Here is a 16,104-nt window from a genome sequence, read left to right on the forward strand (position 1 = left end):
CACGTCAGTCCTGCACCTCTGCCCATAATTCTGTGTCTGAGCTGCTCATATCTGAGTGCTGCCTCTCTGTCATGCGTTTCATTCTCTGGGCTGTATACTTGAGTGTTTTTACCTCTGTCGCTGGACTGACATATCAGAGATGCGTTGGTTAATTCTCTGCGCATCTGTTTTGAACGCAGGGGTTATTCGAAACAGGGAGGCCGAGGACCGAGTCAGCGTTGAAGCGTTTGGGATTTCGTACGTCTGTGCCTACGCTGTAAGCGATATTGTTCACGGTGGAAACGTTGTTTGAGAAAGCAACTGAGGTAGTCTGCTTTGGGAGTGTTGATCCTTTTCAAAGCATCACATTACTAACGGGTAAAATAAACTATGAAAATAGAAATGGAGCGAAGACCCTGTTGCAGCATAACCGCTATCAATCCAAAAGCCTCATGACCTGGCCTGACAGTTGAGCTGGCGCCGTCGTGCAAAGAGGAATCGGTAGGGATTGATGATTTTGCTAATTTCGGCGGGAGAAAGAAATTCGGCAAAATTTGCGACACTGGCCACAACTCAGCGACTTCTGGTGTTCTCAATCTGTGTTCACGGGCATTTTCTTGGCCCTTTTTATACTTGCATAAACTGTGAACTAAAGTTTGTCACTCGTGGATGAGCTCCCTGTAGCTGTCAAAGATCTAGTTTCTACCAAGATATGTGCAAACTTTGTCATCACGGACGACCTTGAAACGGGCTATGGCGGAGGGGGAGTCCTCTATCCCGGTCTCAGCCTCGAAGACAACGCAATGCGATGGGATTTCCTGAGGAAAGCGTATTCAATCTTGAGCACGCAATTGTTTTTGACCGTAATTGTTGCTGCAGCCGTGGTTTTGTATTCACCCATCAATCTTTTCCTGGTTCAAACCCCGGGCCTCTTGTTGGGCATCTCCATCTTGCCTTTAATCTTGATGTGCCCTCTTTATGCCTATCATCAGAAGCATCCGGTTAATCTTGCATTGTTGGGAGTGTTTACTGTTGTTCTGAGCCTCACTGTTGGCATATCCTGTGCATACACAAAAGGAAGGATAGTTCTGGAGGCATTGATATTAACAGCAGCTGTGGTGTTCTCACTAACTGGTTACACATTCTGGGTGGCAAAGAAGGGCAAAGATTTCAGTTTCTTGGGTCCAATTCTATTTTCCAGCCTCATTGCCCTCATCCTATTTAGTTTTATCCAGATGAATGGTTTGTGTTCCGACGCAAAACAATATATGCACAGTAAATATCGATTCCAGACTGCGTAAAGTTCTACAAGAAGAAGCCGTGCAAGAAAGTCATTTGAACGTTGTCCAGATTTGATACCCGGGTGTACGAGATAATCTTCTCTGACAAGTGAGAGAATGTGTCAAGATCTTCCTGCACGTTGAAGGCCTAGTGCACTCCAGGATTAACAGACATAAAAGACTTGTATTGCGGTATTCAACGACATTTTTAACAGCTAAGTCTCAATGTTGAATAGTGTGAATGGGAACTATGAGCAACAAACAGTGGCATAATATTATACCAGAAGTGTTGATGGTTCTTTGCAACTAGAAGAAAATCAGAATAGCTTCTGAAGATTATAATTGGTCTCTACAGTGTGAAATTTCGATTCTATTTGTATTATGTTCTACTTTGCTGCGATAAAGAATAAAGTACACGGGTTCAGCTTACAGTCATTGTGTGTAAATATTCTGATATATTTGGTACATTTGAGTCTTTGACGGCATGACTAATTTCTCAAGCACAAAATGTGTAAACCAGAGAACTGTAAACGTGAATGATGTTCTCATCTAAAGGGTGCCAATATGTAGCCTTGGTAGTTTTACCAGTGAAAACTTGATAATTGAAAAATCTGTTAGTGATTGGCTAAATTCTTAGCTGGAATTAGTTGAGTGCCTTTTTCAAACTGATTTTTTGAAATCTTCAATAGCTGGGGTTTGTCTAGACTTGCTGAGTGTTCATTTCTTTGTTGAGACAATGGCTAGATTTCATGATGTATTAGAGTTACTGAATACACTAATACACTCCACTATTGGTGGGAAGGTAAATGTTAGCAAAGACACTCTTTGTGACATTCAGACCTGCCTGCATGATGCACAAGAAAAGATCGATTTTTTGCAGCTTGAATCACAGCTACAGCAAGAAGAGCTACATCAAAATAGACACCATTCTAAACCTGTTTCTGTTCAGAACATTGAGACAACCACCCATCAGCAGCATGTCAATAATGTTACTGTTCATTCAAGTAAAGCAGCAATTGTAAATGCAGATGCAGAAAATCAGTCTGCACTTCCCAAGCCCATCATCAGACCTTGGGAACAGCTTGTCCACAACAAGCACAAAACTGGTCTTGGATATGACAAGGACTTGTCCTTTCATATTCCAGACTACTCAAAGCCCATTCAGTTTCAGAGTGCTGGATTCATTGATGACAGTTCACCTGCTTCTCATGACAGTTCAGCTTCAGCTGTTCCAGAATCTGCCCCTCTTCTGCAACAACAAAAACAACAACAACAACAACAACAACAGATCGAGAAATGCCAACACTGTGACCGAGTTGGCCATCTGAAAGATCATTGTTTTGATCTTCATCCATGTAAGCACTGTCATAAAACCACTCATTCTTCAAACAGATGCTTCAGAAACAAATGTCCTGCAAGAACAAAGATTCATCTTGGATGGATCGCTTCTTGGCAATGGGCATCAACAGCCAAGAAGATATTCCAAACACATGTCAGAACTTGTTCCAGAGTATTGAACAGTCTTGCAGCTGAGTTTTCTCCATCTTCTCACCTTGTACCTGACAGGGGGGGATCTGATGGTCATCTACAAGCTTCAAAGTCACATCAAGCGAGCCTGAGCCACAACCTGCCACACTAGTTTCAGAGTTGTAGCCAGAGACAAGATGCCTGAACATGCCTTCAGTTGGCAATCTGGGACTTCCTCTAGCAGAAGACTCCAGCTTCTTGCCAGTTTTGGAAGAGTTCCAGCAGAGTTGTTGGTCATCCTTAAACCACCACAGATTGAGAACACTTCCTCTAGCAGAAGACACCAGCTTCTTGCCAGTTTTGGAAGAGTTCCAGGAATTGCATTAAGCATTCCAGAGTTGTTGGTCATCCTTAAACCATCACAGATTGAGAACACTTCCTCTAGCAGAAAACTTCAGTTTCTTGCCAGTGTTGGAAGAGTTCCGGGAACTGCACTAAGCGTTCCAGTGTTGGTGGTCATCCTTAAACCACCGCCCTTTTTACCAACATTTCATAGAGCACATTCAGCCTAGTGCTGCCATGTATTTTTTGCACATTTTGTATTACAGCTCTCTTCTTGGACTCATACATAACCCTTCGGATTAAGGGGGGGAATGTTGGACACCTAATCCTAAAGGGTTAGTGTGGAAGCCGAAAAGACTAAGCAGTCCAAGAGACCTTGGGATCTGAAACCCAAGAGTCACAACATTGTATTATAAATGTACACCTTCTGTTAATAAAAATGCACTCACTGATTTATCTTTCCTATTGTTTTTACTGTCCATGTGTGTTTAACACATTCCAAGATGAAGATATTTGGGTAATTGATATTGGTGCATCAAGACACTTGACTGGCCATTCCAAACAATTAAAAACCTTATCAAAAGAAAAATCCACCTATTCATTGGAATTTGGAGATAGCAAGATCTATCCCGTAAAGGGTATTGGATCAACATCCATAAAGCTGGAGAATGGAAGAAACATCCACCTCAACAACATTCTATTTGTTCCAGGTTTGCATAAGAATTTACTTTCCATTTCAAGCTTAGAAGATAAGGGTGATAAAGTAGCTTTCATTGATGGAAGGGTTGTTGTATGGAATAAATAATCAAGTATAGAACAAGCTAAAGTCATTGGCATTCGATAAGGAACACTCTACAGACTAATATCTCCTGTGGCCCAAGCCCTAGTTCACATTGAAATTGGCCCACGTGAACTCTGGCATACAATATTTGGTCATCTACATTTCAAGATCCTTCCAAATCTAAGCTCCATAGTAGATTTAATACCTTAACTAAAGGAAGATCATGGAGTATGTAAGGGATGTGCACCAACAGACCATTTGGAAGCAATGCTTCATGGTCAAAACAAATATTGGATCTCATTCACTCTGATGTATGTGGCCCCATAAATCCTAAATCACTTGGAGGTTATCTATATTATGTCACATGTATAGATGATCATTCAAGAAAGACCTAGGTTTACTTAATGAAAACCAAGGACAAAGTATTCACAAAATTTCAATAATTCAAAGTTGAAGTGGAGAACCTACAGAAAGAAGAATCGTGATACTAAGATCTGATAATGGAGGAGAATATACATCCAAAGAGATTATGGAATTCTGTAAGGAGTTTGGGATTAATTGGGAGTTGATAGTCCCATATAATCTCAAGCAAATGGAGTTTTAGAACAGAAGAACATATCCATTGAAGAAAGTGTAAAAGCAATGTTACACAGTCAAGATCTAACTAAGTTTATGCGGGGAGAAGCCACGAAGACAACTGTTTATATTCAAAATCGAAGTCGCCACAGGTCCCTAGGCAACAAAACTATAGAGGAAGTGTTCACTAGAAATAGGCCATATGTAGATCATCTTCGGATATTTGGGTGTCCTGTATCCACATGCCAAAGGACAAAAGAAAGAAGTTGGATTCATCAGGCATGAAGGGAACATTTGTTGGGTATATCAACTCATCAAAACCCTATAGGATCTACATAAAAGAAGGACATCACATAGAAGTCGGTTGTGATGTCATATTTGATGAAATCATATCATTCAAGAAATCAAAGGAACTTTCCATAGACTCTGATGATGAAGAACTTACGATATTTGAGGAAGATGTTGAAAAGGGAGAAGAAGAATCACACCATGAAGAAGAAGGTCCTAGTGATCCTGTTCAACATGTGGTCATCCCTAAAACAACGAAAAGACCTAATTGGTTGAAATATACACTACTTGATGTAGAAGGTCATGCGGCAACAAAAGGATCGTTTAGAGAAAGAAAGAAACCCAAGAGATATTTTGGGTATGTTGCATACGTGAAAAAACTAATAGAAGAAAAACAATCCACTTTTGAAGAGGGTTTAAATAAATAGGATTGGAAATATGCCATGAATGAAGAGTATCAATATATAATAAAGAATGGAGCCTCGGAGATCGTACCTAGGCCCGAAGAAAATTTGTGGCTACTTCCAAGTGGATATACAAGATCAAACATGTGGCAAATGCAAGTATATATAATATAAATAAATATTTGTGGCTAGAGGATTCTCTCAACTAGAAGGCATCAACTATGAAGAGACATTTTCTCCAACAACAAGATATACAACGATTCAATCATTAGCCTCTCTGGCAGCACCGATGGGATGGAACATTCACCAAATGGGTGTCAAGACTACTTTTCTGAATGGAACAATTGATGAATAATTCTATATAGAGAAACCCTTGGGATTCAAAGTTAAAGATAGGAAGGAACATGTTTTCATATTGAAGAAAGAATTATATGGCCTCAGACAAGCACCAAGGGAATGGTATGCTATAATGGATGCATACCTACAAAGAATAGGCTTCACAAAAAGTTCTGTTGATTTGAACCTTTATATTAATGTTGTAGATGGAGAACATGTAATCATTGTTCTGTATGTAGATGATCTTCTCTTGACATGTGTAGAAGGTCAAATTAAAGAATGCAAGAAGTAACTAACAACATAATTTGACATGAAGCATCTTGGGTTGATGCATTACTATTTGGGACTATAAGTCTGGCAAGAACGTGATGAAGTCTATTTGGGTCAAGGAAAGTACACAATCAAGATGTTGAAGAGGTTTGATATGATGGATTCCAAACCTATGACCACTACGATGATCAAAAACTTGAAGAGACTAAGGAATTATGAATCAAGCCCTGTGGATATTTCCAAGTATAGGCAACATATTAGCTCATTGATGTACTTGGTGAATACTTGATCATACATATGATTTGCAGTAAATGATCTCTGTCAATTCCAAGTGGAGCTGAAGCATGATCATTGGGTAGAAACAAAACATATTCTGAGATATCTGCAAGGAACCATCCACTATTGTATGAAGTATGATAAAAGGAATGATGTCCAACTGATTGGATATACAGATTCTAGCTAGGGAGGTAGTGAGCACGATGGAGGGATAACTATAGGAGGATGTTTCAATTTGGGATCCTCCATGGTCTCATGGATGAACAGAAAGCAAGACACAACTTATTTTAATAGTGTTGAGGTTGAATATGTTGTGGCCCGTGAAGTAAGCAAGGAAGAAATACGGTTAAAGAAGATGATATCTTCCCTATTTGAAGGACAGATGAACCCTACAGTGATACTTTGTGATAACACTAGTTGTATACGTTTGTATGAAGATCCAATGTTTCATGGAAAGGAAAAGCATATAAACAACAAGTATCACTATATTCGAGAGCTAGTGCAAATTAGTGTCCTGGAGCTACAATATATCTCCACTGACGAGTAGGTAGTTGACATATTGACAAAGTCACTTCCAATCAAGAAGCTTGTGTACTTGAGAGACAAGCTTGGTTTGGTTGATGCATCCTTCCTAATTGAGAGGGAGAGATAGACACTACATTCTTGTCTTCACTTGGGAAGAAAGAATGGAGGATTGTGTAACCATCTGGCATTCAATACTCTTTGAGAATGTGGTAGGGAATTCAAGACAAGAGTAGTCGTGGACCAATATTCTTTGAGGACTAGCTATCCAAGATAAGAATATTCCAAAGGAATTCCATACTTGATGAATACCCGAGTCGAGTATGTACCTTGAGAGACAACAATGATGGTGTCTATAAATCATTGGTCTCGCCAACATTGTGCTCTGATCTTGTGGATATATGGAGATGTTAGTCAAGGCCTTGCTATGTGACAATTATGGTTAAATATGATGCTAGATAGATGGGTTACTAATCCCACTCTTTTTATGAGATCTCTTCAGATTGAGAATGACCATGTACCTCTTATGAATACCTCCCTAGTTAATAGGGAGTGTTGAAAAATGTGTAACTAGGTTCGGTCTTCATAAGAATGAAATGTATTCTTGTAAATTATAAAATTAAAAAGAAATATTATTATTGGAGCATGGGTTTCATGCTGAAGTTATTTTATTTTATAGGTCAAGCACCCATTGAGTGCTTATAGGGTTTGTCCTAGGTCTAAGAGTCATTTCCATAGATTGAATACCCCAATGGGCACATTGCATCTTTTAAAGAAAAAATATTTGTCTTTGAAGTGTCGAAATTCCCTCCAAGATCAAGCCAGCCTAAATGAAGAGCCACATCTACCCTTGAAGAGGCCTATATAAAGAGAGGAACTCATCCTCCAAAGGATCACTCACTCATCTCTCATTCTATGCGAAGAAGAGGACAAAGAAGAGGTCGAAGGAAGTAGAAGTGTTTGGGCTAGTTCTCTCTCCCACATGCAAAACGAAGCTAGGGTTTTTGGGAAAGGGTCACCTATGGTTTGATCCTAGAAGGAGGAGAACGAAGAAATCACTCTAGCCCTAAGTCTCAAGGAAAGGAAATCAAAGGGAAGAAGAGGCTATAAGAAGAAGATCAAACTCTTCTAGTGAGGTCGCATTAGTTGCCGAGCAATCAAAATTTCAGATCTAGAGTAGGAGGTCAAAGTTCTTGCAGCAGGAGGCCAAGTTGATCTTAATCTTGGAGGGTATTTGTCTAAGTCACTAGGTCATGGTATTCATTAATTGAAGGATCTATAAGAAGAGAAGAGATTTAATGGCTTTCCCCTCAAGAGGAGGGGTTTTGGCCCTAGTTTGCAGCCTATATAATGTGTCACTGATCTTATTGTTTTTGGTAGCTATTTGATGTATCTAACATTATAATAAGGAGGAACAAAGCTAATAAAGAAAGGTAACACAAATAGTTATCAAGTTAAAGAGAATTAACATATTCATTACCCTATTGAATTCTCAACAGAGAGAGTCATATTCAAGGCTAGAAGGGCTAGATTCTAGCCTAAAAGTGGTATGCGGTTACCTTTGTAATGTTTTTTTCAACCTAAAGGAAATTACGGATTGCTAACGCAAGGGACCCCAGCCATAATGTGGCATGTTGGCTTGGCTAGAATTCAGAACAACAATGTGTGCCTTGGCCCCTAGATAAATTGATTTGGAAGCGTGAAAATCGTCAAGTAAAACACTAAATTTAACCAATTGAGTTCAAGTGACGCCCTGGATTCTCCTATCCAATTCTAAACCTCTTCATGCTGGTAAGATGCTCAACTATGATTCTAGTATAATATCCCTTTTATTTATTTAACTAATTTTCAAAGGGAAATAATTTTAGAAATTATACCAGAATTTTTTGCCAATAATATCAATGAAAGATGTGACTTAGGATCACAAAAATTCTAAAGAATAATTACTGGCATTTCTCAGCCTCTAACTTCCTGATTTTACAATTCGATCCTTACACAAATAAATCGTCCTCCTTGAAGTTGTTTCATTGTGGCCAATTAAATAAACCTCTGTAATGAAATTTCTCTTGTTAGAATAATCTCGAACTGTTGCAAGTACATTGATCTCTCAAACCTTAGTTTCTAGCGATTCACAAACCTCCTTCCTCATTAAACACCAATGAAGAACTTCAAGTGATTCTCTATCTTGACTAGCTAGTTTAGATGTCTCACCACTGAAACTAATCACCACTACAAGGGAATTATACAAGGGTTTCCTCTCACACAGTAAATTACTAGACCTCCAAATCCGATTCACAATATTCCCAATCCTCTCCTCCAAATGATCTCCTTCTTCTCTTTATTGTGGTAATTGGCAAAATAACATGGGTGAATTTTCTTCTTTTATTAAAGTGACTTTTATAAGGTTTATTTCTTAACTAATTGAAGTCACTTAATAATATAATTACTTAATCACTTTAGAAGTGACATTGAATAATTAAATTATTGAGACCTTTTTGCTTGTCCCCAAGCAATTTGACCATGGCACCATTCATAGGTCCTCCTCCTTAGTAAGGAACATCACAATATTACTTCTATACTTGAGCATTGGGAAGGTTCCAAGAAAAAATGGCTTTTGTTAAACAAGATAGACTTTATTACATAATCAAAATAGATATAATTAAAAAATGATTGATGTTATCATACTCTTGTGCCAAAGGTTTACTAGGATGACATGTCTCCTTGGAGTTTTATCCTCCTATATCAAGTAATATGAAGATTTGTTTTCTTAAAGAAAGGGGTTTTGAGTGCATATTTGCATAGGATCCCTTGATTGTGACATTGATTTATAAATCACGAGGCTCAACATGATTTGTGTAGTTTGAGGCATGTATTTTCCTTTAAGATCCTTAAGGGCAAAGACGTGTGAGGACCATGATAATGTCAACGCAACATTTTTTTTGTTAAGTCACTTCTCGATGATGCTGCATATTTCTAGATAACTATTTTTTCTCATTGACACGTCTGACATTTCAAGTGAACACTTCACCCATTTTCAGGGGATGAAAGCTTAATTTTATAATACGAAGGGTGCCAAACCATCAATAAATAGGGATATAATATGACTGTTAAATATAGGATATAAGCGTAAGGGATACCGAAAATCATTTGAATGTTGATATAATAATAAAATGATTTTATTTTATCATTAATTATTGAATATTTGGGGAATAGAAGAAATATAATACAATTAAATAAAAATGAAATCAAGTAATAAATAATAAATAATTTTTTTTTATGGTCAAATTCATATTATTGTTACAAAGAGTATAATTTTATTTGGAATCCAGAATGAGATGTATAATTTAGTGTCAAACAATACATTTAAAATAATATTATTTTTCTAATGGATTAGAGTGTTTTCAGATCTTGGTGGTCTATGTCAAATTCCAATTTAAAAGAAATTGCAAGATTCGAAATCCCGAAATTATAAAGTAGCTATAGTTTTTTTTAATTCAGTTAACATAATAAGTGGTTGTGGTTGATACAAAGGAGGGAGGGTCACAATCCATGTGGCCCTCCTCTCCTCCTTTCCCCCTCACCAAAATCACTACCCTATATCTCTTTTCAGAGTTTTTCATTCTCATAAATTCATTCTAATTTACACTCTGTAACAAATCTTCTGAAACCTCTCCCTCATTCCATCAGACCTTGGAACATTTATATATCGTAACTTTTTTTTTAAACAAACCTCTGATGCCCAATGCCTCCCGATCCTCCAATGCTATCATCGGAACAATTTATCAGGGCCTTTTAAATATGACCTCTAAAGTATAAAACTTCTGATGCCTGATGTCCTTCATACATTCTATGGGCTTGTATAAAATCTTGATTATTAGTTTTGTTGCATGAGGATGGTTCATATGTTGAACCTCAGAACTTTTATAATATGAGAGCTATTTTAAAAGAACCTTCAATGTCACTATACCCCCAATGCCCGATTTTCTTCAAACTCTGATGGGTTTGGTTATTCAACACTTAACATATATAAGGTTTGGTCATATAACATTTTAACATATATAGTGTTGGGTTGTTTTATATTCTTTCCATGGCTAGCCATCCTAGTTAACCGGGGCGTTAGAGGGGGGCGGAGCCCCCCTTTCGTTGTACCGATTGCACAGCAGGGGGTTCACAGGGGGGTGATTAGCCCCCCTCTACTAGGTCTTGGGCAACGCCCCGAAGACATTTTTTTTGGACCCTATATTAGGTGGCCGGACCTACCTATGGTTTTGAGCATGGTTTTCACACATGATTTTGGACGCGATGGTTTTCGGTCCATGGTATTGGATGCTTTGGCATGTATATATATGTATTGTAAACATAATGAAAAATCAAGCTGGTAGTCCCGGTTTGGGATCCAGGGGAAAATCTCTGTGTATATGTGTTTTATGTGTTATCCTCTCGCATTGTTTATTTTCTGTGTTTTAGAATTGATATGTAGGTAATTTCTGTACGGGGTTAAAACCTACATTTGGTATCAGAGTTGTTTTGGCTTCTAGGGGATGCGTTTGTTGCTGAGGGGTTTCGCTTGGGCCTGTGGTAGACCCTGTTCAATGGGAGATCTACAGGATCAATTCTGGTGGTGAAAGAAGATGGTGAGCAGTGGAAATATAGAGATCAGGAAATTTAATGGTCAGAGTTTTGAGTTACGGAAACTCAAGATGGAGGATCTGTTGGTGGATAAAGATCAGTGGATCATGGTAGATCCATGGACTAAACCAACAGGAGTGTCCGATGAAGAATGAAAGAAGTTGGATCGAAAGGCAAAGAGCACAATACGATTGTGTGTTTCAGATTCAGTATTTCTAAATGTATCAGGGGAAGCTACGACAAAGGCTTTGTGGGACAAGTTAGGAACTTTGTACCTGTTAGCACTTGAAATTTCACCTCAGGCTGAAAAGGCAAATCTCAAAGCTACATCAAACCATTCAGCCTCGTAGCTAGCCCTACGGGGCAGGAGAAGGCTCTCTCCGGTCAATCTCGGTAAATCTTCAATGGGATGAGATGACCAACAAGATAACACTGATATTAGGCTAGTAAACTGATCAGAAAGATTGATTTTGTGGTTTTTGGGTTTTTTGGTGGCAAATTGAGGAGCTGCAATTTTAGGGTGCGGGGATTTGACACAGTTTCTGCAGGGAGGTCTTTGGGGCGAGGTAGGAGCCTGTATTGATGCCTTTAACTGAAATGAATGGTCAGGAATGAAAGATGAGGAGCTAAAGAGAGCAAACAATCACTTTGAATTCTCTTTAGACAGAAGAAAACATTGAAATTAAACAAATTTAAAAGCAGAGCATGGCTAGCATGAATTCATACTTTATCACTTCATTTGTTTAATGTGCAGCAGTAAAGAAAGGAAATGAATCACATAAAAAAGCTTACAAGAACATGAAGAAACACACCATCAACACATGAGTCCACAAGAATCCCAAAGATGACTGCAAAACCCTGGTCTTCCTTAGCCAAAAATTGTAGAGATACAAGTGATAATACAATGATAGCTTCTCCCTCAAGAGTCCAACCATGAAAATGAGCAAGAAAGTACATAATATAGATGATCTAACCTCTTTCCCTGCCTCCATGGGTCGAGCTCACTATCCTAGGAGCTGTTTGAACCACTTCTAAACTAAGCACTACAAAATAGGCAGTCAAAACAACTTGCCTCTATAAACTTGGAAACCAGTTCATACATTCAATTTTTACCCTTTACATGCAAGAATCTTCTAGAAGAGTTAAACAAGAGTAAAAGTATCCAAAAAGTGTCACAATTACATCCAAGAGGACCACCATTAACCTCAAAAAGTCAAACTGGAGCCAAACTGCGTTTTCTGGGCTGAACTGGTCAAATCTGGCACAATTTCCTCAACGGGTCGCGCACATTTCCTCAACGGGTCGCGCACTTTGGAGCTCTGTTTGGAGGCCTTCCCGGTGTCAGAATGAGGTGTAGGATAGATTTTTGGAAAGGTCTCTGAGTCTAGTTTCCAACCCAACTGGAATGTTTGGATTTGGAGGTCATTTGCCTAGTAAAAAGTCAATTTTCCCAAGACTGCTTCTGCAACTCAAAAAAGGGGCAGAAAGTCAAATTTTGCCTGTATTTTGACCTTCTGGAGGCCCAAATCCCCATAAAAACTCAAGTCCATCCATAGGCACGTGTAACTTTGCATGAAAAATCTAGAAATGTTGAGTTTTTGCAAAAAGGAGCTACGATGACAAAGGGTCTCACCGGGGTGAGACCCGTTGAGGAGCCAAAACCTGTAAATTTCCAAAAAATGCCAAAATTACCCAAAACTTCTCAAAATTTTTTGGGATTTGTGCTATGGCTGAGCTAGTGAGTGCCATGATCCTTGAGTGAAGCCTCATCCAAGATACGGAGGGGATTTGGCCTCTTTCTCCGTTTTAGTGCCTCGGTCAACCGCCTTTGAAACATTTTCATTTTCGCCTTGTAAAATCCACCCCTGCAAATCGGTCAAGGAGGTGGGCTCCTCTCTCCTATGATGGTCACCTTTACCACCCTTATGAGGCCTCCTCTATACCTCAACCTCTGAAGATGATGACTGGTCATCACTTTGCTCATAAGTCTCGGTTTCTGACATTGTTTAGGAGCAAAGTGGACAAAATGTACTGCTGTTTCTGCCTTTAAATGCTGATTTCTTTGTTGTTTCAAGGGGATAAGGGAACACGAAGGGAATGTTAGGGGAGGGACATTTTTACAAGGAGAATGGGAATACATGTATATAACAGGGATTATAGGGAAAACATTTGCAAAAATTACTGTATATACATTATCAAATTCATGTGTTTACATGGGCATATGGAGAAGTAGGATTAGGGTTTGAGTTTTTAGTGCTTAGGGAGAGGGGTAGGGTTTATATTTATTTTACAATTTAGCAGGGGAAAATGCATGAAAATACAAGGGAAGTGAAAAGGGAAATAGGGAAACAATTACAAGGGAAAAATATGAAACAGCAATAACCCTAGCACATTTTAACAATCAAACATTGCAGCCATATGGAGTCTCTTTTCTTGCACAATTTGATCTTCAAAACAAATTCATGATGTCTTATAAACATGACCAGCAACCATTTCCAAGTTGGGGGACCCTACCTCAAGCGATTTGATGATTTGGAGGGTGTTTGAGCAAATTTGAAATAAGTTTGCGGGGAGACAGCTCAACGGGTCGCGCAGGCCGCCCAACGGGTCGCGCACGTTGAATTTTTGAACTGCAGAAAGGCTCTGGACGGGTCGCGCACCACCCAACAGGTCGCACACCTCTCTTGACGGGTCGCGCTTTTGCAGGAGGCTTTTGGAGGCCTTCTCGGTGTCGGAATTGGGCGTATGATAGCTCGTTGGAAAGGTCTTTGAGTCTAATTATCATTTTAGCCATCAAGAAAATCATTTGGCAAACCAAGCTAGGAGAAAACTTGATTTTCCCAGGGTCACTTCAGAGGTGTCTTTGATTCTCCTGAGGCAACGATATTCTTGACATTTCTCTCAAACCATGACACCTGTGCAAAAAGTGAAGGAGGTTTTTCTTCCTTGGCATGTTGTGGACAAAAAACTCTCTCAGTTTCCCAAAGTTCATCTTTGATTGCTCTGAAACATCATTTGAGTGAAACTTGCCTTGATGTGTGAAACAAGGAATTTTGTCGAAATGAAGCGAAATGAAGGGGATAGGGGTCTTCTAAATTCTTGGGGAAATTTTTGGAAGTAGGGAGGGATGTTAGGAAGCAGGGGAAAGTGGAATCTCAGGGATTGAGTGAGGGGCAGGGGTCCAAAAGGGCAAAACACAGGCCCAACCTAGAAAATTGCCAAGTTGTAGCTAGAAACTAGGGTTTGTGCAAAAATGAGGAATTTGGCGGATCTAAGGGATGGGAAGTGTTTGATAAGGTACTTTAAGGATAGGGGAAGGTGTATGAACATCAGGAAACAAGTTTTGCCGGTGATTTGACCATCCAAGAGAAATTGCCTTCAAAACCCTAGGAGAGGGAAATGAGCTTGCCTAGGCACAACTGAAGCATGAACAAGATGTAAAATGACTCATTAGATACAGACATGATAATGACAACCCTCTGAATGATGATAGGCTCAGCTGAATGATGACATGGACTGACATTTGGGCAAACCCTAGACCTAATGCCTAGTGACCAAATTTTGCTTGAAGACTCACTGAAATGACAAAATTTGACCTTGACACTTCAAAATCACTTTGTAAGAGCACATTTGATCACTGGAGGAAGGCTGGAAAGACTGACACTAACAGTACCAATCTAAGTCTGGTGAATAAAATTTTCCTACCGAAAAAGCTGTATAACCTGAGGATGAAAGATTGAGACTCGGTGACAGAGCATCTGAACACATTTAATATTGTGGTAAGTTAGTTATTATATGTTGATATTAAAATTTTAGATGAAGATAAGTGCATCGGTTTGTTGTGTTCTCTACTAGATTCGTGGATATTTTGGTTATTGAAATAGGTAGTGTTATCACCCCAAGAAACTCTCCTAGGTTGTATCTTAGAGATGCTTGGGAACATTACAAACTCAACAAAAATGTTGAAAATGGGTGGATGAATGGAAGGAATGATGCATATTCAAGCCAGATAACCACTTCTACTATGCTTAACCCCAGACATGGGTGAATACCCCCAGACTACAAGGATTTAGACCACCAATTACTCACAGTTTGAGGATTAAGTGGACATGGAGAATACTGACCACACCAGCAGATGCACAAGACCATGTGATGGCCAGCTGCAACCAGTAAACAGGTCTACAAATCTATTTCCTAACGCACAGACAGGATGGCAGCTCTCTAGCACTAAGTAAACAAAAACCTGCATAGCACATTCAATGATACATACTAGATTCTAACACAGAGGTGGGATGACAGCCCCTCTAATGCTAAAAATCAAGAGCACATGAACAAATGTACAATAGGCACATCCTAGAATAGAGCAGAAATGGAAAGTGAGTAATTAACATCAAAAGAAGCTTGTATTAGCTGAAAATGAAGACCAGACGCTGCAGGTATCACAGTAGTTACAGTCTCCAGAAGTTTAATCTTACATCAAAGCAACAACCATCAGCCCCCATTGCATCTATGGTTTGGGTATATATAGAGTTTGTTTACAAAACGCTCTGCTATTCTATGCATGGAGGGGTCATAATGGACTACCAACCACATTAACTATCTAAATGGGCCTCTGCTACAATCTACTGCTTCAATGAATGAATTTGACATTATTTGGTGCTCGGTTGTCCTTCCTGAATAGGTGGAGTGTTGTACAGAAGAAGTTTCATAACTGATAAATGCTTAACGTGCTCGAGGCTGGTCCTTTTTTCGCTCGGCCATTCTGTTTCTTGAATGCAGTAGTTGAGGATCTGCCACAAATGGTACCGGGGACTGATTAAGCTCATCCTTTGGGTGCACAGAGAAGTTAAGGAGCATGGACTTCATGGCGGGTGGATAGAGTGAATGGAGGAATGAGGCTATCTGTCAGATTGCACAGATCGACGGCGAAGACAGCACAATAAGAGCTATCGGG

The 16,104-nt window shown here is 39.3% G+C and overlaps 1 pseudogene; it reads right to left on the reverse strand.

Moving 5' to 3' along the window:
• Positions 1-1,755: 1,755 nt before the first annotated feature.
• The window catches only part of LOC149228814 (putative ubiquitin conjugation factor E4), a 72,816-nt pseudogene continuing 58,467 nt past the window's right edge, over positions 1,756-16,104 (reverse strand).

The sequence above is a fragment of the Pinus tabuliformis genome, chromosome J, assembly GCF_031772625.1.
Source record: "Pinus tabuliformis cultivar Carrire ecotype Pingquan chromosome J, CPIR1, whole genome shotgun sequence".
NCBI lineage: Eukaryota > Viridiplantae > Streptophyta > Pinopsida > Pinales > Pinaceae > Pinus > Pinus tabuliformis.